The sequence below is a fragment of the Eurosta solidaginis genome, chromosome 5, assembly GCF_040869045.1.
Source record: "Eurosta solidaginis isolate ZX-2024a chromosome 5, ASM4086904v1, whole genome shotgun sequence".
In the NCBI taxonomy this organism is placed as follows: domain Eukaryota; kingdom Metazoa; phylum Arthropoda; class Insecta; order Diptera; family Tephritidae; genus Eurosta; species Eurosta solidaginis.
The window spans coordinates 166,404,437-166,430,097 of NC_090323.1; the positions used below are offsets into that span (position 1 = coordinate 166,404,437).

General features: G+C 37.6%; 1 protein-coding gene across 14 annotated transcripts in view; it reads left to right on the top strand.

The window, feature by feature from the left end:
- The window catches only part of LOC137233656 (collagen alpha-1(XV) chain-like), a 1,316,768-nt gene that overhangs the window by 98,765 nt on the left and 1,192,342 nt on the right, over positions 1–25,661 (top strand). For 11 of the 14 annotated variants that reach the window (XM_067756865.1, XM_067756879.1, XM_067756880.1 and 8 more), the window contains exon 1: positions 22,020–22,465. The exons of 1 other annotated variant lie outside the window; for it this stretch is intronic. The gene's annotated coding sequence lies outside the window, so the exon portion shown is untranslated. Of the gene's footprint in view, positions 1–22,019; positions 22,466–25,661 lie in introns of those variants that run through there. 2 more of the 14 variants (XM_067756873.1, XM_067756872.1) reach the window with 1 other exon arrangement.

Below are 25,661 nucleotides of genomic sequence, written 5' to 3' on the forward strand. Positions count from 1 at the left end.
ATCCTTTTGAAATTTGGTACGGGCATAGATTTTATGACGTTAACTGTTTTCTGTGAAAATGGGCGGAATCGGCTGATGCCACGCCCAGTTTTTATACACAGTCGTCCGTCTGTCCTTCCGCATGGCCGTTAACACGATAACTTGAGCAAAGTCGACATATCTTTAATGAACTTAGTTCACGTGCTTACTTGAACTCACTTTATCTTGGTATGAAAAATGAACGAAATCCGACTATGACCACGCCCACTTTTTCGATATCGAAAATTACGAAAAATGAAAAAAATGCCATAATTCTATACCAAATACGAAAAAAGGGATGAAACATGGTAAGGTAATTGGATTGTTTTATTGACGCGAAATATAACTTTAGAAAAAACTTTATAAAATGGTTGTGACACCTACCATATTAAGTAGAAGAAAACGAAAATTTCTGCAGGGCGAAATAAAAAACCCTTAAAATCTTGGCAGGTATTACATATATAAATAAATTAGTGGTATCCAAGAGATAAAGTTCTGGGTCACCCTGGTCCACATTTTGGTCGACATCTGGAAAACGCCTTCACATATACAACTACCACCACTCCCTTTTAAAACACTCATTAATACCTTTAATTTGATACCCATATCGTACAAATATATTCTAAAGTCACCCCTGGTCCACCTTTATGGCGATATTTCGAAAAGGCGAACATCTATAGAACGAAGGCCCACTCCCTTTTAAAAATACTCATTAACACCTTTCATTTGATACCCATATCGCACAAACAAAGTCTAGAGTCACCCCTGGTCCACCTTTATTGCGATACCTCGAAAAGGCGTCCACCTATGGAACTAAGGATTACTCCCTTTTAAAAAACTCATTAACACCTTTCTTTTGATACCCATATTGTACAAACAAATTCTAGGGTCACCCCTTGTCCACCTTTATGGCGATATCTCGAAAATGCGACCACCTATACAACAACCACCACTCCCTTTTAAAACCCTCATTAATACCTTTAATTTGATACCCATATCGTACAAACGCATTCTAGAGTCACCCCTGGTCCACTTTTATGGCGATATTTCGAAACGGCATCCACCTATAGAACTAAGGCCCACTCCCTTTTAAAATACTCATTAACACCATTCGTTTGATGCCCATATTGTACAAACAAATTCTAGGGTCACCCCTGGTCCACCTTTATGGCGATATCTCGAAACGGCGTCCACCTATGGAACTAAGGATTACTCCCTTTTAAAATACTCATTAGCACCTTTCATTTGATACCCATATCGTACAAACGCATTCTAGAGTCAACCCTGAGCCACCTTTATGGTTATATCCCTAAATGGCGTCCACCTATAGAACTATGGCCCACTCCCTCATAAAATACTCTTTAATGCCTTTCATTTGATACGCATGTCATACAAACACATTCCAGGGTTTCCCTCGGTTCATTTTCCTACATGGTTATTTTCCCTTATGTTGTCACCATAGCTCTCAACTGAGTATGTAATGTTCGGTTACACCCGAACTTAATCTTCCTTACTTGTTTTTCCTTTCGTGGCCCCGTTTTACAATGTGGAGATATTGCGAGTTTGGCTCATTTCCCCACATTATATTACTAAGGTAGTGTAGTAAAAAAGTAGCAAAATAGAACCAACAAAACTTTCCTTCCCTACTACTTTTAAATTTATGACCGAATTCTGAGGGCCGTAAAATTTTTGTTTGTTGTACTACTGACTTCACCTGTCTGGCTTTATTGCGTCATGCACAGGGCTGCTCAACAAATGCAAATTACAATACATACACAAAATGATATGTACACTGAAACTTTTTTAAATGGAAAAAAAAAAAAAAAATATTTTAAATGTGTAATTAATTTTGATGGTCCGCTTCTAAATAAAATTGGAATTAAAATTTTTCTTAGTGCTAAAATATTTTTGAAAATTTTTTTGTTGTAAATTTGAGTGTCATACATAACTGCCTTGGTTTCAAACGCTTTTTCTTTGCACTTTCATATGAAATTCAGGCACTTTCATATTAATCGAATTTATATGTGAGGGCATACGGGAGTGCTATGAATTTGTTTTTATATTCAATTTTTATTTGTGTATATTCTTCAGGGCAAAACAAAAACAAATGTGCTAAAAGTGTGGGGTTGAGCAGCTCTGGTCATGCACTTACCCAATAAATTGCGTTCTGAAAACTATTTCTTTTTAACTTATTTGTACCGGAACGTTTCAGCACAGTTAGATGAATACCTGAAATAAATCTTCTCACAAAAAAAAAAGTATCTTATCAAGAATTTCTAAAAATAAGTATATATAAACTAACTATCGCTGCAATTTTAATTGCATATTCATTAACGATACATACTTCATATAAATCCTCATTACCACATATAAAGGAAGTACCGAGTATGGCCACTGCATATCCAACAGGTTGCTGTCAGCTCACTTGGTATTTATGGTTTATACGCACGACTAGCTTACACATCACTTGCGGATAATTGAATGCTGTGATATGCTGGCGTAATGCGAAGGGATTCAGTTAAAATGCGGATAATTAAAAAAAAAAAAAAAACAATCAACAATATAAATATACCAGCGTTGCATTGAAGTGTGAATGCTTGAAATAAAATTAAGTAAATGAGAAATTAATAAAAACCTACACTTTGATGTTCATCGCAAGAATTCGTATACCCAGTGTTCCTGCGATGAAGTTGAAGTCATCCATAACGAATAGAGACGCGTTATCATATATACTTGCATCGCAAAAAAATCCTATCAGCCTTTCTGGCAAAACCTCATCCAATGGAGTGAAGCTGGTCATATCCAGCACCAGGTTTTAACATAAATGTATCCCTTAAGCTACATAAAGTGCTAGCGATTCGAGGAAACAATATCGACTAGGACCTATATCTCGCCTGCTTTGCTTATAGTATGCAATAAAAAAACAAAAAGCTGCACCCACAAGAGAGAGTCAAGCCAACCCGGTGAAGTGCCCCAGTATGCCTCTAAAGAACTTCCAACCGTTAGTTCAAAGGCTAATAAGTGCTCTCATTTATCGTCTCGCAATTTTGAAGCAATCAGTTTATCTCATTTAACAAGAACTATTATTGCGAGGTAGGGTGGCGCAAAAATGAGAGATAGGTTTGTAGATTCACGCCGCATGATACTGTTCTGTTTCTTCTACTTTGTGTTGTGGCAGTTAATAATATTGTGGTGTAACTCGAAGTGAGTAGCTTCCGAGTTGTTGCTTTCGCCGATGATCTGGCAGCCCTTTTCGGGTAGGTTTCTTGATACTCTGTGCTATGTTCTGCAAGGCTAGCTAGATATGGCGAATAACTAGAGCCATATGATTCGCCATATGGCTCTAGTTATTCACCATATGGATGTCAACCGTCCATTTTGAGATTTCCGTTCAATATTTATGAATTTTACTGGCCTAGAAGGCTCAATGCTAAAAGCTTGGATTTTTCGCCAATGAACAGTCTAATCGCTGCCAGAAACTCAATGTAATCCAATTCAATTCAAGCTAATCGATTGCCATAGAGTCCTCCGAGCAGAGTACGACTAGGTTTAGATTGTGGTGAGTGGGATGCTATTCAGTGGAACGAGATTAGACAATTTAATAAATATGCAGATAGGCAGGCGGAAATCGAGGCTCTAAGCTCGAGTGTGCTACTATGGGGTGCCTGGGAGTGCCTGACTTTGTTTGCACAAATCTCGATTTATTTTAATAGAAGGATCATTAAGTAACATCCCCGGTAGATGTAACGAATTTCTTTTAGCCCGAATGAGTACCACTACGCCGGACTGATAGTCTACACTTGTACAGATGGTCACCTGAACCTCTGCTTGTAGGGTAGCCAAATACTTCTGGCCTGGCCTTTTTGGAAAATTTTCCATTTACGGTTTGTGATATGGACTGAGTGACAAAAAAGGAGAAAAGTGGTATTGAAGATGACCAGGGACAGAAAAAGGTGAGGAAATGTAGAAGGACAGGGCAGAAAGGGCAGAAGCAGAACAATATTGAGGGTAGAGCACCCCAGCGGGCTAGAGGGTTAGAATATACCCACGGTAGGTATACCTGTCGTAAGAGGCGACTAAAATGCCAAATAGATTCAAGGGGTTGTGTAGCGCAACCCTTTCAGGTTGGCAGCGCAATATATAGCTCCTCCAACCCTAATTGTTAACCTCACCTCCGTGGCGAATCTTTTATCTTTAACAGCCGAAGCTCTGGCGACCCCGAACTTCTCATGGATGCAGCGGGTGGGAGGAGGGATGGGCTAGAAGGTCCCATGTGGTTATAAAAAATCGGTCCCGAGATGGTCGAGATTGGTACCGGAACGTACCGGATCTGCATCCGGCAAAGGACCATCAACTAGATAACACTCCCCAAGGCCTTCAGGGTGTGTCCTTATTGGAAATAAATCATTGAAGAGTTACAAACCTATATTTTGCATAGTAGTTAAACATATGTATGTATGTATGTATATATGAAGATTGAAAGCTGACACTGATTATATACTATATAAATACAACGCATAATAGTGGATGCTTGATTCGTTTACTTATTTGTTTGCACTTTTTGGAAACGCATTGAAGCCGTTAACGCATAACCCTTATAGGAAGACACTTTCAACAGTAGTGCTCCCAACAAAGCATTGTCTACATAGTAAGTGAATATGTATGTATGTACTCATATCTACATTGCACTTCACCTCGATGCAGACGATCAACAGACATTCATATCTATGCGGCTAGATGTGGCAGACAATATCAAGAATAATAACCAACAGCGGTAAATCGGATCAACAAAACTCGTTGGTGCAAGTAGCAATAATAACAAAAAGTGATAGGTTTGTGTGGGGTTACCGCAGTGGTTGGGAAGATATTATAGCCTGAAAAAACAATAACGCAATAACGTAAAAAAAAAGTAGTAAAAAAAACCTACAAGCAACAGCCTTCAACATTAGCAAAACAGAATCATCATCATTGTTATTGCTATTGTACATGGCATCTTCCATCGTTCAAATTCCATTTATGGCTTGGGCATGTTGACGGAAAAGGCGCCATTTAATAACAATTGCGTCAACAACAAAACAAAAAATACTATTCCCGCCACCTCAGTTGCAAAAACATTTAACAAATTGAAGAATGAGGCCAAAAGCGAAACAAAGAATCGTTCTCATGAATCAGGAAAGAAACCAACCAAACAACAAAGGATAAGGAACAAACAACAAAAAGATTGGCAACAAATGTAGTGGAATAAATACAATGTTTTATGAAGAAATTGCAATTGCAACTGAAACGCATTTACGCAACAAAAATTGTGCACAAGAAAAATAATGGGAGCCAATGAGCTAAGTAAGCTTTTTGTAATTGTTGCTGTTATTGCCAGAAGCAAGGCGTGGAAGTTGAACTGACCAGTTGTTTAAACTTATAATTTGTTTGAGGTAAGTTTTCATTTATATATGATTTGCATATGAACAAACAGGCCAAGAGCTTAAAGCTATAACTTCATGAGCGCTTCAAAAGCAGAACTCCATAAATAGCCTCTCGAACGTTTCAGACTTTTGTATTTATTTTGTTTGTCATCTTTCACATAAAGTTATAGCTTAAGACAGCTGATTCACAACGAAACAAGGTGCTAGAGTTTCTGCAGTTACCCTCAATATCGCTCTTATAGAAACCGGAAATAGGAGTAGGTATTATGTTGCTAGACACCAAATAAAACTCTCATGGTGAGGGACAAGCTCCTATGATTTTTGTTTTGGAATACACATTGTTCTAGTCTTAAAACTAAAATTTTTTAAAATTTGAATCAAAAATCTGTCACAGTACGTTCTTGGGTTATAAGTGAAGGTAATTCACCGCTTTGCAGATATTCTTACCGGTGGCCTTGAACCGGCTATAGAATGGAACAGATAACGCTTGGTTCTAGATGGCCCTTGGGGTGGGTTATTTACTACTGCGTCAGTAGTTACTCCCTTGTAAAAGTTTAGACCTCTTCTTCCCCTTGACATAGAGTAAGTTTCATGCCAAACCAAGTCAAGAACGAAGTGCGGCGGTATTCGATTTCTCGAGAACAATATGTACAATAACCATTACAACAGAACTTCCACTGCTGTTCTCAAGAAAAGCCCATATTGCGTAGTAGTCTATGCCAAGCTTATCTTAATATATAAAAATGAGTTGCTACGTGTTATAGGGATGATAAAAAACGGGTTCACTGGTTTCGATAACTTTTTTTTTTCTCCGTGATGGTTCAACAATGGGTTAGAAAAAAAAGGGAGAAAAAAAAAAAAAAACGGAAAAATAAAAAGGTTTCAAAATAAGAAGTGCAATTAAGAGTTTTTGTGCCGCTAGTGGGAGTGGTAGTAGGAGTCGGAGTGGGAATTAAAGCGGCATTGAGAGTGGTGAAGAGAGTGGGACTGGGAGTATGAATAGAGATTGAAGTAGGGAGAGGGAACGAAAGAAATAAAAATTGGACACGAATAAGAAGAAGAAATGGAAGATAAAGTAGGAGAGAATGGGAGAGAGAGTAAAGAAGGAAAACGAGGTTCACCTTTTAAACTTAGGCAAACCAATTATTAGCCAAGACAAAGTCTGCCGAAAGCGCATAAAAAATATTAAATAGTTTAAAAGAAAGTACTAAAAGTATTCCTAACATAGAATTGAACTTTTGGTTTACCTTCTCCATGCGTATAAACAAAGGTGATTTGTGGACTTCAAATTGTTGAACGTAAGAGCCATGACAATTATGGCATGTTGTCAGTTGATAAGAGCAACCATAATAATCGGATGCGGTCCTGTATATGGTATCCATATCCATGGCATTCACAATCACGTTTTTTTGTCCTCAAAAGATGAAACTGGATGAGCTCGGAATCATAGTACCTAAATTTTGGGTTACCAAATGCGCGCCTGGCCTCCTGGGAATCTCTCAGCAGTTGAAGGCGAGTACCAGCATCTACCAGTGAAAACAGGATAAGTATCCTAATCACGGCGGCAGAGAAGGACTTGACGAAATTTTAGTAGTTCCACCCATCAAGGTTAAAAATATACAAGGTTTCAAATTTTGGTAGATAATCGATTATTTTTAAAAATACACAGTTAATTATTTGATAATGAATCCATAACGTTTTGACAACTTTTCGATAACAAATCGATAACTTTTTGATAGGAAATTGATAACACACCTATAAAAAATTGGTAACAATCCGATAAGAAATCGATAACTTTTCGATTAATCCTAGATAAATCTTCGATAACTAATCGGTTGGGATACGCTTTAGAGACCAGATTTGATTGCCAATGGATATGTTCTAATTGATTGAGCAGACTTCTTTTGAGGATGTCAAACGGAGAATAAAGAGCACCACTTTGATTCCCACTGAAAATTGTTCTCCGAACCCGAATATTTTTATACTCAGTTGAGCAGAGCTCACAGAGTATATTAAGTTTGATTGCATAACGGTTGGTTGTACAGGTATAAAGGAATCGAGATAGATATAGACTTCCATATATCAAAATCATCAGGATCGAAAAAAAATTTGATTGAGCCATGTCCGTCCGTCCGTCCGTCCGTTAACACGATAACTTGAGTAAATTTTGAGGTATCTTGATTAAGTTTGGTATGTAGGTTCCACAACACCCATCTCAGATCGCTATTTAAAATGAACGATATCGGACTATAACCACGCCCACTTTTTCGATATCGGAAATTTCGAAAAACCGAAAAAGTGCAATAGTTCATTACCAAAGACAGATAAAGCGATGAAATTTGGTAGGTGAGTTGAACTTATGACGCAGAATTGAAAATTAGTAAAATTTTGGACAATGGGCGTGGCACCGCCCACTTTTAAAAGAAGGTAATTTAAAAGTTTTGCATGTTGTAATTTGGCAGTCGATGAAGATATCATGATGAAATTTAGCAGGAACGTTACTCCTATTACTATATGTACGCTTAATAAAAATTAGCAAAATCGGAGAAGGACCACGCCCACTTTTAAAAAAAATTTTTTTTTAAAGTAAAATTTTAACAAAAAATTTACTATCTTTACAGTATATAAGTAAATTATGTCAAGATTTAACTCCAGTAATGATATGGTGCAACTAAATACAAAAATAAAAGAAAATTTCTAAATGGGCGTGGCTCCGCCCTTTTGCATTTAATTTGTCTAGGATACTTTTAATGCCATAAGTCGAACAAAAATTTACCAATCCTTTTGAAATTTGATAGGGGCATAGATTTTATAACGTTAACTGTTTTCTGGGAAAATGGGCGAAATCGGTTGAAGGTACGCCCAGTTTTTATACACAGTCGTCCGTGTGTTCTTCCGCATGGCCCCTAACACGATAACTTGAGCAAAAATTGACATATCTTTACTGAACTTAGTTCACGTACTTATCTGAACTCACTTTATCTCGATATAAAAAATGAACGAAATCCGACTATGACCACGTCCAATTTTTCGATATCGAAAATTACGAAAAAAGGGATGAAACATGGTAATTGGATTGGTTTATTGACGCGAAATATAACTTTAGAAAAAACTTTGTAAAATGGTTGTGACAACTACCATATTAAGTAGAAGAAAATGAAAAAGTTCTGCAGGGCGAAATAAAAATCCCTTGAAATATTGGCAGGTATTACATTTATAAATAAATTAGCGGTATCCAACAGATGATGTTCTGGGTCACCCTGGCCCACATTTTGGACGATATCTGGAAAAAGCTTTCACATATACAACTACCACCACTCCTTTTTAAAACTATCATTAATACCTTTAATTTGATTCTAGAGTCACCCCTGGTCCACCTTTATGGCGATATCCCTAAATGGCGTCCACCTATAGAACTATGGCCCACTCCCTCATAAAATACTCTTTAGTGCCTTTCATTTGATAGACATGTCATACAAACACATTCCAGGGTTTCCCTCGGTTCATTTTCCTACATGGTTATTTTCCCTTATGTTGTCACCATAGCTCTCAACTGAGTATGTAATGTTCGGTTACACCCGAACTTAACCTTCCTTACTTGTTCTTCATTGTTTATTCAACAACATCATGTGCTTCCATAGCAATTTAAGGATTTCTGTCAACATAATTCACAAATACCAACAGTGTAGTCGTGGCTCGTAATCACGATTCAAGTTAAGGACTATCAGCTTAATGCATCCAATTGTTCACTAATCTTTTATACATTTGAGCGTCAAGCTAGAAAGAAAATAAGAGCGAAGAACCACCACACACATGTATCTGTCGGTTAGAACCTTTGTAAAAGTACATATTAGAGATGCAAAAAACTGAGACAGCACATACTTCCAAAAACCGATGGTTCCAAGTTGTAGAATGACTGCTTTATCGAGCCTTAACAGCAAACTGTGTCACCACAAACTTCCAAGTAGCATAGTACTAATTAAAAAGTACCTATACAAGAGGTTTGACAGTCCCAACTGTTTTCTTGTAATTTTGCCCCTTGATAACAAGGTGTGGCTCCTTGAAAACCTTCCCATGTAAAATTTTAATTTAGTTGGTTACGCTACAGTTGCTGATAGGGCTCGATATATGGCTGAGTTTCGATTTCAAAAGAGACCACAAATTGATTCTAAGAGGTTTAAAAGCATTTCTGAAGGTCATTGGTGTTGTATTTTTTTTTTTTTATTAGCCGGCATCTCTTCGATATTTTCGTTTAAAGATAAACCATTTCGGCGTAGTGCCTTCTTTAGTAAAGAGAGAGAAAAGGCACGCTGAAGATGACGCAACGCCGAAACCATATCCAATACCAATATGTTTTTAAACAAAAATTTATAAGGGATCACGGAAAATCGGTCAAGAATAATTTAATTGCATTTCAATTTAAACACACTGGACATTTTTTTGTTACTAGAAACTGAATCGGTTTATAATAACCGAGTTCAACCGTTACTCCAAATATTATGTTACTTGAACCTTATCAACATTATCAATAATACTGGTAGAACCTTGTAATGACATTCATAACGGTAACAACATCAAAAGACCAAGCTGAAGGAAGACATTAACATGAAGCAAACAAAACAACCACAGATGTACGGAGCACACAATATCGAGCAGTGCCTACAGCCAATATTCTAGCACTGCCAAAAGCACCGCAATATCACAACGTTGCAACTATGCAGTATGGCACCAATGGTGCTTCACTTTGGTATGAAAAAACAATGCGCACCGCTTACAACACAAAATCGGAGATGTCCAGCTTACACATTGCACTCGAATGACTCTGTTATTGGCACATAAAGTTTGCTTTTGTTTCAATGTTTTTTTGTGTGTTTGATGATGGCCCATTCAAATGTTGCTCATACGCTTAGTATGCTCGTAATTCCGAAACACATTCACACACACTTGCACGCCTTCGTTGTCTCAAATTTATGTTTTTTGTTGGTATTTTCCCTTTTAAGGATATCCTTCATTGTAATCAAGTTTTTTTGCCGCGTAAATTTGACGGTGATAGCTGAAAATCTAATCAATGAAGTGCCTGCTTCCAACACACAACTACCAATACACATACATGATGCACGCTCACACAAAGTTGAGTAGCGCTCGCTTTGCAATGCTAGCGCTGACAGCGCGGTCAGTCGCTAAGTCGCCGCTCTGCTCCACTGTCGGTGTGTGTGCGTTAGATCGGTCGCAAAGTAGCGTCACGTTGGCAATTGCCGGCTGCATTGTTTGCGCTCTAAGCTGACTGCTGTGGCGGCACTTGTTTTTGCGTTTGCTGTTACGTGCTTGGTTTTATTGCCAACATTGAAATTTGACTCTCGCCGTTTGCTAACTTTTACGCACAACAACTTGTATGAATGCTGTGTGAACAGGGCCGGTTCAATAGCGAGGTGGTATATTTTAGAGCAGGCAAATATTGAGTCGCATCTCACTCGATTCACAGAATCCATATTCATTGAACTCCTGTGTTTGTATACTGCATAATTCCAAAATCTTTACTGTGAGTTGGGTAAGTTCACAAGTGCTTTCTCGGAGCATGATATCAGTGTGACAATCGGCAAGGATATTCTTGTGCCCTGAAAAATAGTAAACGGGGCTGGGGCCGCCGTGGTGTGATGGTGGCGTGCTTCCTCTACCGAACCGACTATGGACTAGAAAAACGTGGGAGAAGAATTCTGATCTTTAAGTACGGGCCAGGAGTCCTCGGCATCGCAGTAAGCCTATTGTATTGGCTTAATAGTCGAACGTGGCTCTGGTCTAATTCTTTGACAAAGCTTCTATGCAACATAATTGTTGCAGCGAAGCGTAAGAGGGGGCATAACTGAGAGATAGGTTAACAGAGTCAGGTAACAAAGCGTGTCATAACTCCTCTATTCTAGGTTGTGGTTGTAAACGAGCATCCGGCAGAGCTAAAAAGCTGGGACTGCTGAGGTGCGGCCTATGCGGGTGGCCTAGAAATCATTCTCAGGGCTGAATTTCTGGACAGCATCCGCGGTATTTTGTAGGGCTCTCTGATCTCGGTGACTAGGTGGACTCAAGAGGAGTATCCTCGCTTTCAGGTTACCTTCGTTGGGGAAATACCGTTGGAAGTATTTATGAATTATATTGAACAGCAACCTGTTCTGGAGAGACAATGTGGATGGTAGGGCTAGGAAGACAAAGTTGGTATCATCGACACTCTAAGAACAAGGCCTGCGTTGGGATTGAATATCATACTGAACAAAAGTCCGGTGGATAACTGCCCCTGCGCCAGCTTCAGAATAGTCATTCCCTCGAGAGACGAATAAGGAAAGGAATAAATCAGAAACACTGGACAAGTAATTGGCTCACAAATGGGTCAAAGTTGGTTGGGAAGGTTAGATGGCGGGATTTCGCTCGATGCAAGCCGCAAGTTCAATTTCCACGACCCGATCATTGTAGCTTCTTCCCAGCGGAAGTTGAGTATCCCCCCAGTATTTAAACCTGGCAAGCCCTGCAGTGATCGGGTAGCCCAGATGCCCTAATTTTTCACACATCAATCAGGTAGTTCTCTTGAAGTTTGTACCGCTACACACCCGACCAAAAAACTGTAGAAGAGAACCAGTGTGACCATCGTATCGTGAAGCTTTCCAGATAGCCCCCAGAGTGTGCCAATTACTTCTGCAGTACAAAATCCCCGAATAGTTACGAGGTTTACCTTCCACATAATGCTCCAAGACAGCTGCTATCAAGAATAAACCCAATGAACCAAACACTGCGAAACAGCGCAAGCTAATTGAGGGTAGCATAAAGAGAACAGGAACACCTGCGTCTTATTAGAGTTAATATGATTCAGAACTCCTGGTTATTACACCAAGAAGGCCCTGTAAAATGTCCCACGGTGTAGTCAGGAATATCCCATTGACAAAGATAGCTAGGACAATTGGAATACGGATTTACTCCTATAAGAATCGAAATACATCCTAGTATGAATTTTACCCATCTAACGATCTCGTGTTGTCGATAGCTGGGATTTTTTTTTTTCCAATTTTGGTTCTTTCAGGCTGTTTGATTATCTACTTATTAAGCACTTCAGCTCTATAGGCTCTCGAACATGGTAGACGGAGGATTCTACGCCTTTATTCCCTTAAGAGGCGAATGAAATGTGGAACCGAAACTAAGCAATGGGCCAGTTAACTGGTTCATGGTTGGGTGAAAGTTAAAAGGAATTAAATAGTCATTCAGCACAAGAACCGCATCTTCAACTGCTCTTTTTACCAAAAGGAAATCGGTGTAATTGAGGATGCAATGGTTGGGATGTTATCCATTGTTACTACGGTAAGAGAATTTAACATATACTCGGACAGTCAACTGGAATGAAACCTCTGGGTTCGATCGATGGTGGTGTGGAAGTGCCTGGCCTTACCTGCGATTGCCCAAAACTATTTAAGGATAAGGATCATCCCGTCCGCGACCGTAACAAAGACCTCTTACCATGAACAGAGGCCAGTATGACAAGTATGGACTTGAAATTCTTCCATGCCTCCTGTAACGTGCTCTTATAGACATGGACATGGAGCCAGATAAGCATACATTTTCTCTTGTAGGGCGGTGAAATCCTGTGGTCGGAAATGGATGGCAAGCGGTCTGCCGAAATTATTGGATTCGCCAAGGATCATTTGTCCTTGATAATTAGGGTCTTTGCGGGTCACGGTCCATTAGACCTCAGTATACTGAAAAGTCCTCCTGGCGCAGTAACTTCAAGGATTGCGAAGTATAGTCTTAGAGTGGAGCTCTTTGCTTCATGTCGACCTCGAACGGCATCTAAAAGTAGATGATATTTTAGCTGAGAAGCTTTTCATGGCAGACATATGTATGTACGCTCGAAGTAGTTGCCAAACTATTGCCTAGGGGCGAACCCGCTTAGAAAATTTTTTTCTTCTGATTGAAAAAACTTGACTCGATGATTACCTTGAACTCAATACCTTTGGTGTGGTAGGCAAGCATGCTACAGCTATACAAAACTGGTCGCCTAGTTGGATTTATTCAGGTCAAAGTCAGTCTTATTCGAAGAAAATAATTGTAGCTCACCGGTATTCAATGAGGTATCACATTAAAGCCTGTAATGAAGTGTAAGCGAACTTACCCTAGCTGGGTAACTACCACTAAAGCTTAGCTTAAGTAATCTTAACAAAGATGTGAGGCAATCAGTTCTTTAAAGGTACTAGTTTCATATGCCCTGGTTAACTGCCTATGATCATCAATACCACCCACTAACTCTGTGTGACAAAGTTTCCAGACGCACATCAATATGAAATGCACAATCAACTGAGCATCCGAAAAAACAACGAATGATACGCCAAGTCGTCAAATTATCAAATGACGGAACAACGACTAATGAACGACTAACATAGATATGTCGCAAACGGAACAAAGCCAGACAGCTAGTGGGCCAAAACGGGTACGCAAGTCTTTGTATAGAGCTGGGAGAAGAGAGAAAAGTTATTGTTCAGCCAATTTGCCACTCATTGTCAACATTATTGTTGTCATTTAGTTGTTTGTTGGTTGTTAACGATGTTATGTTCTAAAGATAGTTGTTGTTTTTATTGTTGTTTAGTAAAAATGACGGTTGTTGTTGATGGCGCCATGTACTTGTATTTATGTATAGGGCCAACATCATAAATAGCTAAAACTGTCAAGTGAGCCATGTCAGCAAATCACGCTAACGCTAACGCTGATGTTGACGTTAAATTGGCTTCGACGTAGACTGCTGACGCTGACGCTAATGTTGGCTTATTGAATGTTTGCAATTTGGTGTGCCATGTTGTGACTGCTGTTGTTGCTGCTGCTGCGTTGATGTGACCAATGCGTTGCCACAATTGAATATTGTCCATTGTTGATTATGAACGTTGAATGCCAGGCAAATTACTAAATAAATGTCTACTTTAATGTTTTTATGTTTGTATACATATGTATATATGTATCTATGTGTTGTATATTGTTACTAGAATGTATGAATAAACGCGCAAATTTTTGTCATGACGTTCATAATCACTGATAACACTCATACACCCATACATACAATAGATATGTTTTTGTATTCGTAAATGTGCAGACTTTCCGCTCGTTGGTAACTTCCGCCAATTGGCAGGAAGTTAACATAAAGGCGGTTTAAATGTTATGATGGTGGCGGTGTGTGTGTGCATGTGTAAGTAAGAGCTGATTACATTAAACAGACAAAAAACTGACACTTCATGGTTGCTGGTATGATTGTAAAGCGCATCAATGGCGATGATATTCAAACACAGGGAATGCGATAGTGTTTAGCTTTCATTTTGGTTCGGGACTCGGTTTCTGGTCGGGTTGTGACTTACGTTCCAGTTCCTGCATGAATTTCGGTTTCATTCTTCATTTCAAATAAGGGGTCCGGACGGGTTTCGTGTGTGATTTTAGTTTTCGTTCGGTTTTCGGTTTTGGTTTAAGTATTGACTCTAGTTTCAGTGAGAGCTTTGATTTCTATTCTAGTTTCAAATTCAGTTCCAGTTTGAATAAAGTTTTGATTCTACTTTCAGTTTGATTTTATGATTTAATGTAAATTTTCAGTTTCGGTTCCAGATTGAGATCCAATTTTGGTTTTTGTTCCTTATTGGGTTCGGTCATACGCTCAGTTATAGTTTCAGTTTGGACTCAATGTCCAGTTCGAGTTTTGACTTTGTGGCACCCGTGGTATGGTGGTAGTTCGCTCCGCCTTCCACTCCGAAGGTCCTTGGTCCGAGCCCAGGGTAAAGAGACATCAAACAAATCAATTAGAAAGAAGTTTTCCTGAACGGTGTCGCCCCTCGGCAGTGGTTTAGCAAACGCTTCGAGTGTATATCTGCCTTGAAAATCTTCTGATAGAAAATATATCTGCCGTGCAGCTGTCGTTCGGAACAGGCTTAAAATATGTACGCCGAGTCAATTAGTAAAAAATGTAAAAAGTAGCACGTCGCAAATTGGAATAAATGCTTGGCTGAAGTCTCCTCTGGGGAAAATCGCTACAAAGTATTTACTATATATTTTTTATTTAATAATGACCTCCTTTTAGATTGTAGATTCGGCTTGAGTTTCGGCTACGGCTCTAGGTTCGGACCCATTTTATATTTGAATCTAGTTTCAGTTCTATTTTGCGTTTCAGTCCCGGTTTATATATCTGTTCGGTTCCAGTTTTGGTTCCGTTTTCGGTTTCAATTTCAGTTTCTGTTTACGTTCCAATCTCAATTCAATCTCGGTTGCCGTTCCGATTCCAGCTCGCGTCTAATTTCAGTTTTAGTTCAAGTTCCAGTTCCAATTTCGGTTTGGCTTACTATTTCGATGCCGATTTCGGTTTGGTCTCAGTTACTTTTGTCGTTCCAAGTCAGTTTGGGTTGGTTCGCTTTCAATGTCTGTTCATATAATTTCCGATCTTATTCCGGCGGGGGAAACTCAAGCTATTTTTCACACATTTTTGTCGCATAAATATTAGAAAACTTTCGTCAGCTTTGGGTTAAAAATTATGATATTTTTATGTGTTTTATGACATCAAATAACATCAAATGGCAGCTATATTGCTAATGACGTTGACATAAGCAGCAACGAGTATCCCAAAGTTGTTGTTGGTCTGCCAAAAATACTTAATAAACTACATAAATGAATGTTCGAGCGAAGATGCAGTAAAATTTCAGACGCATCGCCAGTGGTGTTGCGATGTATTAGAGGAAAAAATGAAATTTAAACGAAAATGTGTGTAATATTTGTAATTAATGAGCGAACCCCGCGGTGCGGCGGTAGCGTGCTGTCCCATTATGCCAAAAGCCCTGGATTCAAGTTCAGGGAAAAGCAAAAGCAAATACTTTAGAAAAAACGTTCTCCTCAACAAAAACTTGTTTCTCTGGTTGATGCCGTTCGGAGTCGGCATAAAAAGTGGGAAAAATTCAAAAGCAAGACACGCGAATTGGAAGAGAAGCTCGGCCTAAAAAATATGCTTTGTATTTTTTTATGAAGAATATGCATAGGTTGAAAATATTTCTGCGTATGTAACTACTTAGAAAATAATTTAAAATTTTTGTTAGCTGTGGTAAAACACAGCTTACACATTAACCTGGGTCGATTTGTATGGACGAAAGTTAACCGATATCGCGCCATCGATTTTTCGATAGGATTTGGACTCAGGAAAAAAAATTTCCGCTGCGCATACCCAAAAAAATAATTTTCGAGCCTGCAAAAAAAAAAATGACGAAAGGGTAAATTTTTCGACCAAAACACTCCCCAAAACCGAAAAAATATTTTTTTCTCGAGGCAGTTTAAAATATTGAAACACAGTTTAAATTTTTATATTTCAATTTATTTGGTCGATATTTCGATCTCATTCTGAGATCATCCTCAGGAACTGTGGACAAAAACAACAATTAGTTAACATGTAAACAATTTTCAAACCCTAAACATAATACCACTTACACAATTGAATATGTTTTACCGACTAACAAGATGTACGAAAAAAGAAAGCGTAGAAGTCAAATAAATATGAAAATATAAACAATTTAAAACACCGTAAGTATAAACAAAAATCTACAAAAACAACAATACATAGGATGACGAACAAAAAGACATAATCATTTGCATTAACATACAAATGTACATATGTACATATATATTTGTCATCCCACTGCATTTGTTGTGTTGAGCTGCAATTCTAACTAGAACAGTGTTGTTGTCTTAAAACTAAGTCGCGGTAAACGCGCGCCAGCTGATCAGTGTCTATTTTATAATTCATTTTCGTGTCATTAGGGGTGTTCGTTATGTGCAGCATTTCTAAAGTATATCTTTTGCCTTAATTTTTCTCCTCGTGTAAAATGGATACATTATCGAAATCGGGATAATGCCCGGTATCTTCGCAATGTGATGACAATGCCGTCTTATTGTCCGAAAAACTGCTTCTTAATTTCACATTTGACCTGTGAGCGGAAATCCTTGTCTTGAGTTTCATTTTTGTTGTCCCCACATATACCTTTTTGCATAAGTGGGACCCGTCACCATTACACGGAATCCTGTAAACTACATCAGACTTCTCTTGTTTGGGAATTCTATCCTTTGTATTGCTGTAGAGTTTTCTTAGCGTGTGTTTGTAAGTTGACGCGATCTGATATTTATCTCTGTCATAGAGCTTTGAAAATTTTATTCTTTCCGTTATTCCTGGAACATGAACTACTGATTTGTATATTTTTCCCTCTCCTTTGGCTATGTTGGTTCTCTCCTTATTTTCGGTAAAGTATGTTCGAAGTAATTGCTTTATGGTTGTCATAGGGAAGTCATTCTTTGTCAAGGTTACTTTTATTTCGTCAATATTCTTTCCGTGAAAAATCGTGTCGCTCATCGAGAGAACTCTTCTAATGAAATTGCTTGCGGTGTTTATAATTGTTTTTTTGTCATGTTTTGAATTAAAATTAATAAGTCTTCCAGATGCCGTGGGCTTTTTATACCAGTCAATCAACAATTTGTTATTCTTTCTGATAATAAGAGTGTCTAAGTAGGGTAGCTCTCCATCTTTTTCCGTTTCTATTGTAAATTGAATTGATTTATTGAAGTTGTTAAGATCGTTGAGCATCTTGTCGACATCTTGTGTCCTAACAATCGCGAACAAGTCGTCAACGTACTTAGTTAATAAGCGCGGTTTGTTGGCAGTTTCCATCATGAATTTGGATAGTAGTTCCTCCATGACTATATCTGCTACGACAGGTGATGCTGGTGATCCCATCCTGAGGATGATCTCAGAATGAGATCGAAATATCGACCAAATAAATTGAAATATAAAAATTTAAACTGTGTTTCAATATTTTAAACTGCCTCGAGCTCACTAAAATTTAATAAATTATAATATTTGAAGGCAAATAAAAATATTTTTAAAATATTTTTTTCTTCAAAAAACTGTTGTAAAAACGTTGGCGATAACTGTTTTTTGTAAAAAAAATTATTTTTGGTTTTTGGGGAGTGTTTTGGTCGAAAAATTTACCCTTTCGTAATTTTTTTTTGCAGGCTCGAAAATTATTTTTTTGGGTATGCGTAGTGGAACGTTTTTTCCTGAGCTCAAATCCTATCGAAAAATCAATGGCGCGATATTGATTAAGAAATCGACCCAGTCTATTACACATGCCTTTGTAAAAAATAAAAATGTATGTTCATGAGTTGCATATGAAACGTTGGCAACTAACAGACGACTAAATAAACCCAAGCAACCACTCTCACTTATGCTAACGGCTATTTCAAAGGAAAAATTTAGTTTTTAATAACATTGTAACAACAGAGCGCCAGCAAGCTTCTGTTACAACAACTCTTCTTGTTGCACCCAGTAGTGGGAGCGCCAAAGTCATTGCAGGAAATAACAAACATCGTTGTACTTTGGGTAAAATTGATTTGGAATTTTCGTAAAGACCTAAGACAGGCTGAATGGATACAAAGTCACCAGAAGTTTATTCGACTACCAGACTGATACACCATAACACGAATCATGTTTTATATTATAAAATAACTAGAAACTCTTGTCATATGCTCAAAGCTTTCTTGATTCCGGACCGGATTGGCGCTGTTTATAATGGCAGTATACTTAAATTCTCTTTGCTGTGTTTTTTTGTAGATCCTGGATAGATCCTTATATCAATCCCATCCTTTCTCACACTAGACTACTTATTCTCACATAAAAATACTTCTAAACTGCTTCTAAAAAATGCCCACCCTTGATTTTTTATTGGGTCTCTTCAGAGGGCTTGATTGTATTCATTCCTGGTATAGTCCCACTTTTACTGTATCAACCTCCTTAGTTTACCCTAATTTCCTTTCCATAAATATCTATAACTTTGCCCTGTTCATTGCCTAAGGGTTCCAAAGATTTTGGCACACTCTATCCTCTCAAGATATGTAAAAGCTTTATAGGCATTGTCTGAGAACGGTGACTTATCCAGTCATATATTGATGTATTACACTCAGAACTCAATACAATATCAAGCACATTACTGCATGTTCCATCAACTTATGAAGGTACACTACTCCTGACAACTATTTGGAATTTACTTCGCAATATACCGTAACAGAGAAGGAACTCTCCTCTATCATTACATTCGCGTCATCCCTATATTTTTTGTTGCTTGTGTTTAGGTTCTGTCAGCTAGGACTTTCATTTTATTATGCATCAAAATCGTCGACTAAAGAGAAATATGCTTTCTGGTATGGCACAGGGAAGAAGGCTGTATAATGTCACATTCCAGAGGTCGGATCCAGGCAGAATGGGTTATTCTGCCTGTAATCTATATATAATTAGGCAAGCTGAAAGCTTTCGGTCTCTTTTAAGGTCAAACTGTTGTTCTATACAATTATATATGTATCCACATGTCTTCTCGAGAACTAGTGCAATTTATGAAACAAATTTCAAAAAAGTTAAACATAGCGCTAAAAAATAAAATTAGAAATGACGCCACTACAAATGCCAAACATTTATTTAAACTATATCCCATTTTTCCTCTTAATCGAGCGAATTTCCTCTTGCTTTCCCGGGTGAAAAGCTATAGCTCGGAAAGACTTTATCCCTTATCAAAAGTTTTGCTTCGGCCAAAATCGCTTAGGTGGTTGATGATGATGATCATGTCATAAATGTAGTTCTAGACAATATTTAAAAAGTATGATGTCAGGATATTTTCGGAATTGTTGCGGGAGAATTTCGGCACTATTGCATGTTAATTTCGAAATCATATCAAGACTATTTCGGGATTGTCTTTAGAATCATTTGGAAATATCTCTGGTTAATTTCGGATTGTTTTTAGGATAAGTTTGGGACTGATTCTACTTTATTTCAGTACTAACCAAGCCATCATTTTTATGTTGTTTTCGGCACTTTGTCGGCAATGTAAATAATATTTTGGGTTCCTTTCAGAAATGAAATCAGTATTATTTAAAAAAAACTTTTGCTACTTTCGGAATAGTTTTCGAATTTGTTTCTAATTACTTCGTGACCATTTCTAAATCACTTGGGAACTATATCGGGATAGTTTCGGAATTGGTTTCAGTTGATATCTTTTAATTGCTATATCGTAATCACTTCGAAACGATTTCGCGAACATCTCGTAATATCTTCTCATCAATATGGGATAGCCTTTGCATTTATATGAGACCATTTTGGATTAATATGAGACCAGTTCGGTATTATTTTGTGACTATATTCGGATCACTTGTGGATTGCTTACGATATTTTGTCATGGTTGTTTCGGGATAACTGCAAGATCATTCCGGATCATTTCTATTATCTTGGACCTTCAGATCATATTGAGATTATTCCGTTATAATTTTGGCCTATTTTGGGATCATTGATAGATAATTTCGGGATTTTTCCCGAACTCTTTGCATTATTGTTTTTACTATTTGCCATCCACTTATCTGTGGCTGATGCTACACAGCCTAAGACAACCTAACCTACTACTGGGTATACACATAAAGCCTGGATCAGCTCAAATTACCCTTGTTCTTATTTGCAGTTTTTGTGTGTATTACATTTGCCTTTTACTGCCGTCGTCGTTGGCATTCAAAAACGTAAATTTGTTTTGTTGTAAAATGTTTGTTGTCTGTTTTTGATGTCGTACCAAAAATATGTACCTACACATACATGCACTGTCGACAAGTAATAAGTTGATTCTAAGCCGTCACATCACTAGCCACGACATTCTCATACATACGTATACACATAGAAGCATGCAAACACTTGCACATTTTCTCAGTCTCATTTTTATTCTCTGTCAACGACATCACCCGCACACACTCAAGCACATTTCGATGTGCAAGCAGTTGACTAGGTTTATTTGTGTGACTGTGTGCGGGTTCCACTAAAAGCTTGGCTCTTTTTACATTCATTCCTACAAAACTACTTACTTACGCTTCATTACCTCACTGCTTTTGTCTGACTTTTGTGTAAGTGAATGAGTGACGACGTCACACAGATACACTTTGGTATGACTGCCTTTTTGCTTTGACTTGCAAGCTTTACATTGCTTCACTCTACTTTATTATTGCTGCCTACGTTGACTGTGAGAAGTCGCTGCAAACTTCTCGATTTTGGTTACAAAGGCGTTGTATGGAGGTGTTTGTATATATGTTTTTTTGTTGTTTTTGTGGTTTGACTTTGCTTTTTTACTCTGTCTCATGTCTTGTTTTCATACATTTTTAAGTTTGTTGGGGAGCCCTCGGTTTTTTTGCGGCCTCTGTGTTGGTTGTTGTATGCTTGCTTTATGCTTTTGCCTTGTTGTCTGTTGTGTTGGCTTTTGTTGATTCTCCATACACCGGCTGTGGGTTGTTTCGGTTGTTTGTATGAATGTATGTTATGACTATGCTTGTTTCCACTGCCACTTTTGCTGTTTCTCTGCTGTTTACTTTGCTATTTGTGTTGTAGCCATGTCATGCAGCTACTGCGACGTAGGTGCTCTGTTGGCAGCTCTGCCTTGACTTTTGTGTGCTTGTGTTTTGTATTTTGTGCTTTGGGGTATCATCGTTGTGGCCGTGTACGGCCTGCTTTAGTCTGTCGTTTGACGTGCACAGAGGCGGCATTGTTACGGATTGGGCAAGTGTAATTCTAGTCGATTCGTTTGTGAGAGGCATATAAACGTGCGTGCGTATTTTATCGTAGTGTTTCAGTGTTGTTATTGGCAGCAGCCGTGAATACGGCATGCATAGCTTCCAAACAAAAAAAAAAAAAAAACCTAAAACAAAGAAAGTGTATAAAAATCATAAAATCATAGCATAAAAGTTTTGAAGCAGCAAGAAAACATCAGTGATTTGCATATTGGAAATTTGAATTATTTATGTATGAATGAAAAAAAGTTAAAAATAAAAGATTTATAGCTACACATCTAAATATTAGTGGTGGCGAAGTGAAAGAAATTCTTTTGCTGATAAAAAAAGGCGCGCGAATTTCGGTTCGTTGACGTTTTGCATTGATTTTTGTTGTCTGTGCATGTTTGGGTTTGCTTTTCAAAGTTAAGGTGAGTGCTTTATTGAGTGATAGTAAAAAATTGTACGTATTATTAAACAAGTAAATTCATGTTTTAATTAAATTGATTTAAAATAAAGGCGCTATATTTGGAGCGTAAAACCCATAAAACAACAAAGAGCATAAGTTAAAATATGATTGACTGAATACACAAAATTGTTTATACCAAAAAGTGTTAAGTTAAAATAATTAAATAATTATTGCCAAAAAAGAAAATACAACAAAATCCTCTCAGTTACCTATTTGTGGTTGCAAATTGTTAGCTAACTCTTATAGACTCAATTAAATTCAAGTGCATTCAGGTCTATAAATGCTTATGTAGTTTTTTACCACATACCACCCTCATCTGATATTTCATTCAATATGCAGCATTTCGATTAGCTTAGAATGTTAATCAAATGTTGAGAGGGGTTGATCAATGATTGCTTTGCGCGTCTGTCCGCATATTTTATAAAATAGGTATATTTAATCGAAAAATGTTACCAATTCCTTCCAAGGTGACTTAATTAAATTAATAATCATACCTATTTCAGGCGCTAATTACCATGTCCAGTAAATTTTATGTACATAAGAAACTGATAGCTGTTTTCTTTGGTATTTTACACGCTAGACATGAATATGTGGTCAGAAATTTTCCACAATATCTCGTTTTTGATAAAATATTGTTGGAAACCCTTAAATTTGTATAACTTGAAAACGTTTCTCTACATTTATTCAACCTAGTATCATTGTCCTCAGCTCTGTAAATTTTTAATTTCATTCTTTATAAACCGCCCATATTGTTTTAAATCTGTGTGGAAAAGTTCATTAAATACAAAAGTTATTTGGCAAGATTTACCCCTGATGAAATTTAGACCTTGCGCCTCTTTTAATTAAATTCGCGCTCCTTTTTGAATTTTTCCCTAAAAATTGGCGGACGGGACCTATAAGTCTTATGCCGACTTCGATCGGCAGCGGCTAGGCAGATTAATTTTCACTGTAAAGCTTTTCCTGGAAGAAATAAATTCGCAGAGTTCACCAAAAATCTGACCCCACTTATAAAAACTTTTTGCTAGTTGAAAAGCTTGTGTTGTTGTTTTGCCCGCGACTTGAACCACCTAAGTTATTTTGCTATTGCTGCTTCTTTGAACATGAAAAGAGCATAGAGCAAAGCGTTAAGGATTGATTATACTTCCATAGCATAGCAGGGCACAGCAATATTGCTCTCAAAAAAAAATATCTGTTCAAATGGGACTTGCGTTACTTGATTAGACTACGCAGTGCATTGCATTGCATGGCATGAAAGTCTGTTGAATTTTGATTTCCATGTATAGGCTGTGCGCGCGACTCTCACGCTTGGTGCTGTTAACATTGTTATTGCAAAGAGTAGAAAAATGAGCATCACTCTCAGAGTAAACCATATTGCTTGCTTGTGTTTGCGTATATTTTACATACTAACTTTGTTTGTGGGTGTGTTTGCCCTTGGCAGCGATAGTCTTTGTACGCTACGTAAAGTATAATCAGGTCTATGTTTCACATGCTATGTGCTGTTTTGTCAGTATAATTAGACCTTCAGCATAAACAAGTGATAGCATTTCTTATGCTCTGCTGCGAGCTAAGGCGTGTTTTAAAGCGAAGTAAAGAGCAGAACAAAAACTCCAAATAAAATGCTATGTGGTGCGAGAGCAAAAAAGTTGATTGCTATTTGCTCGTTTGGACATTGTTATGCAGAACTTTATCTTTTCTCGTGCTGCCTCTTAGCTACAACAACATGGAAAGCAACGTGGGAACAGAGGTCCCTATGCAAAAATAATAACAACAAAAATAAGAAGCTACAACAACAACCTAAAGATAGACAAATAAAACCACAAGTACAAAAACAACAGCATCTCAACAATTACAAGAGCAAGTAGTAGTAAATACAAATAGCATTTCATTTGGAGATTTTATTCTGCTATTTGCTCTGCTCTAAAATACGACGTAGCTCGTTGCAGAGCGTAAGAAATGCTAACACTTTTTTATGCTACGGCTCTGCTCTATGCTCTGTTCATGTTCAGAGTCGAAGCAGTAGCAGCTGATTTATGGTTTGAAAGGTTTACAAATTTTCTTCTTTTAAAAAGAGGGAATGACACCCCCTTTTCCCATACGTTTACTATATTTCTATTGTGATTTATAAAATTAAGCCACCCGAAAAGTTTCATAACTTTATCAGTGTTTGTTAATGCATTGTTCAGTATTTTCTACTTTTTGAAAATTTAAATATCGAGAATGTGGGCGTGGTTATAATTATTATTTTTCATATATGTGTGTGTACTTAATTTGGTGAAGATATCTACAATTTTGCTCAAGTGATGGTGTTAACGGAGGGACGGGTGGATAGGCTATGTATACAAATTAGGTGTGGATTTCAACCAATTTAGCCCATTTTTGCGACATTTAGTAAATTTTGCGTCATCACGATAGGCACACTCATCAAGTTTCGTCAATTAATCGGTTATATTTGTTCCATTTTTTTAAATTTTCGTAATCGATAAAGTGGGCTTATCGTTCGATTTCGAATACAAATCTATTCCATGTCCAGTTATGTTCATATGTGCATCAAATTTCGCAAAAGCACTTATCTAAAATTATACTCAAGGCATCGTGACTACTTCAAGGTTTTTCAAAGGAAAATCAACAAAGATTTTTTTTTTGTTTTTATTTTCTTTTTTTAGTATATCCATTTTTCATTTTCTCTTCCTAATTTTCATCATCTTTTTTTTTGTTTTTCTTTCGCTTCATTTTCTCCTTTTTCACGCCCTCTTCCACGTTTTCCTCAGCTCCTTTTGCCGATATTCATATTCTTTGCATTCCCCCATATATTTTTTTCTCTATACTTACTTAATGGGGGCTTAACCCTTAAAACGGATTTGGCTATATCTCTTTACAAACTTTCTTAATTTTGCATACATTTTTCCTCTTCCTTCTCCTTCTCTTTTCCTTAGCTTACACCATTTTCCATTACCCTTCTGCTACTCCTCCCATTCATTCTTTCCCATCGTATTGGCTTCCGCCATTGCCTTTTGCTTTCCGTGCACGACATCCTTCCCTTCTCCACATTTTGTCCTGCTAATTTTCAGTTCCTTTTCCTCTTACCCTTACCTTACACTCCTCACCAACTGTTTTTCTCCCTGCCTCTTCTACTTCTCCGTCTTCCCATATCCCTGTCT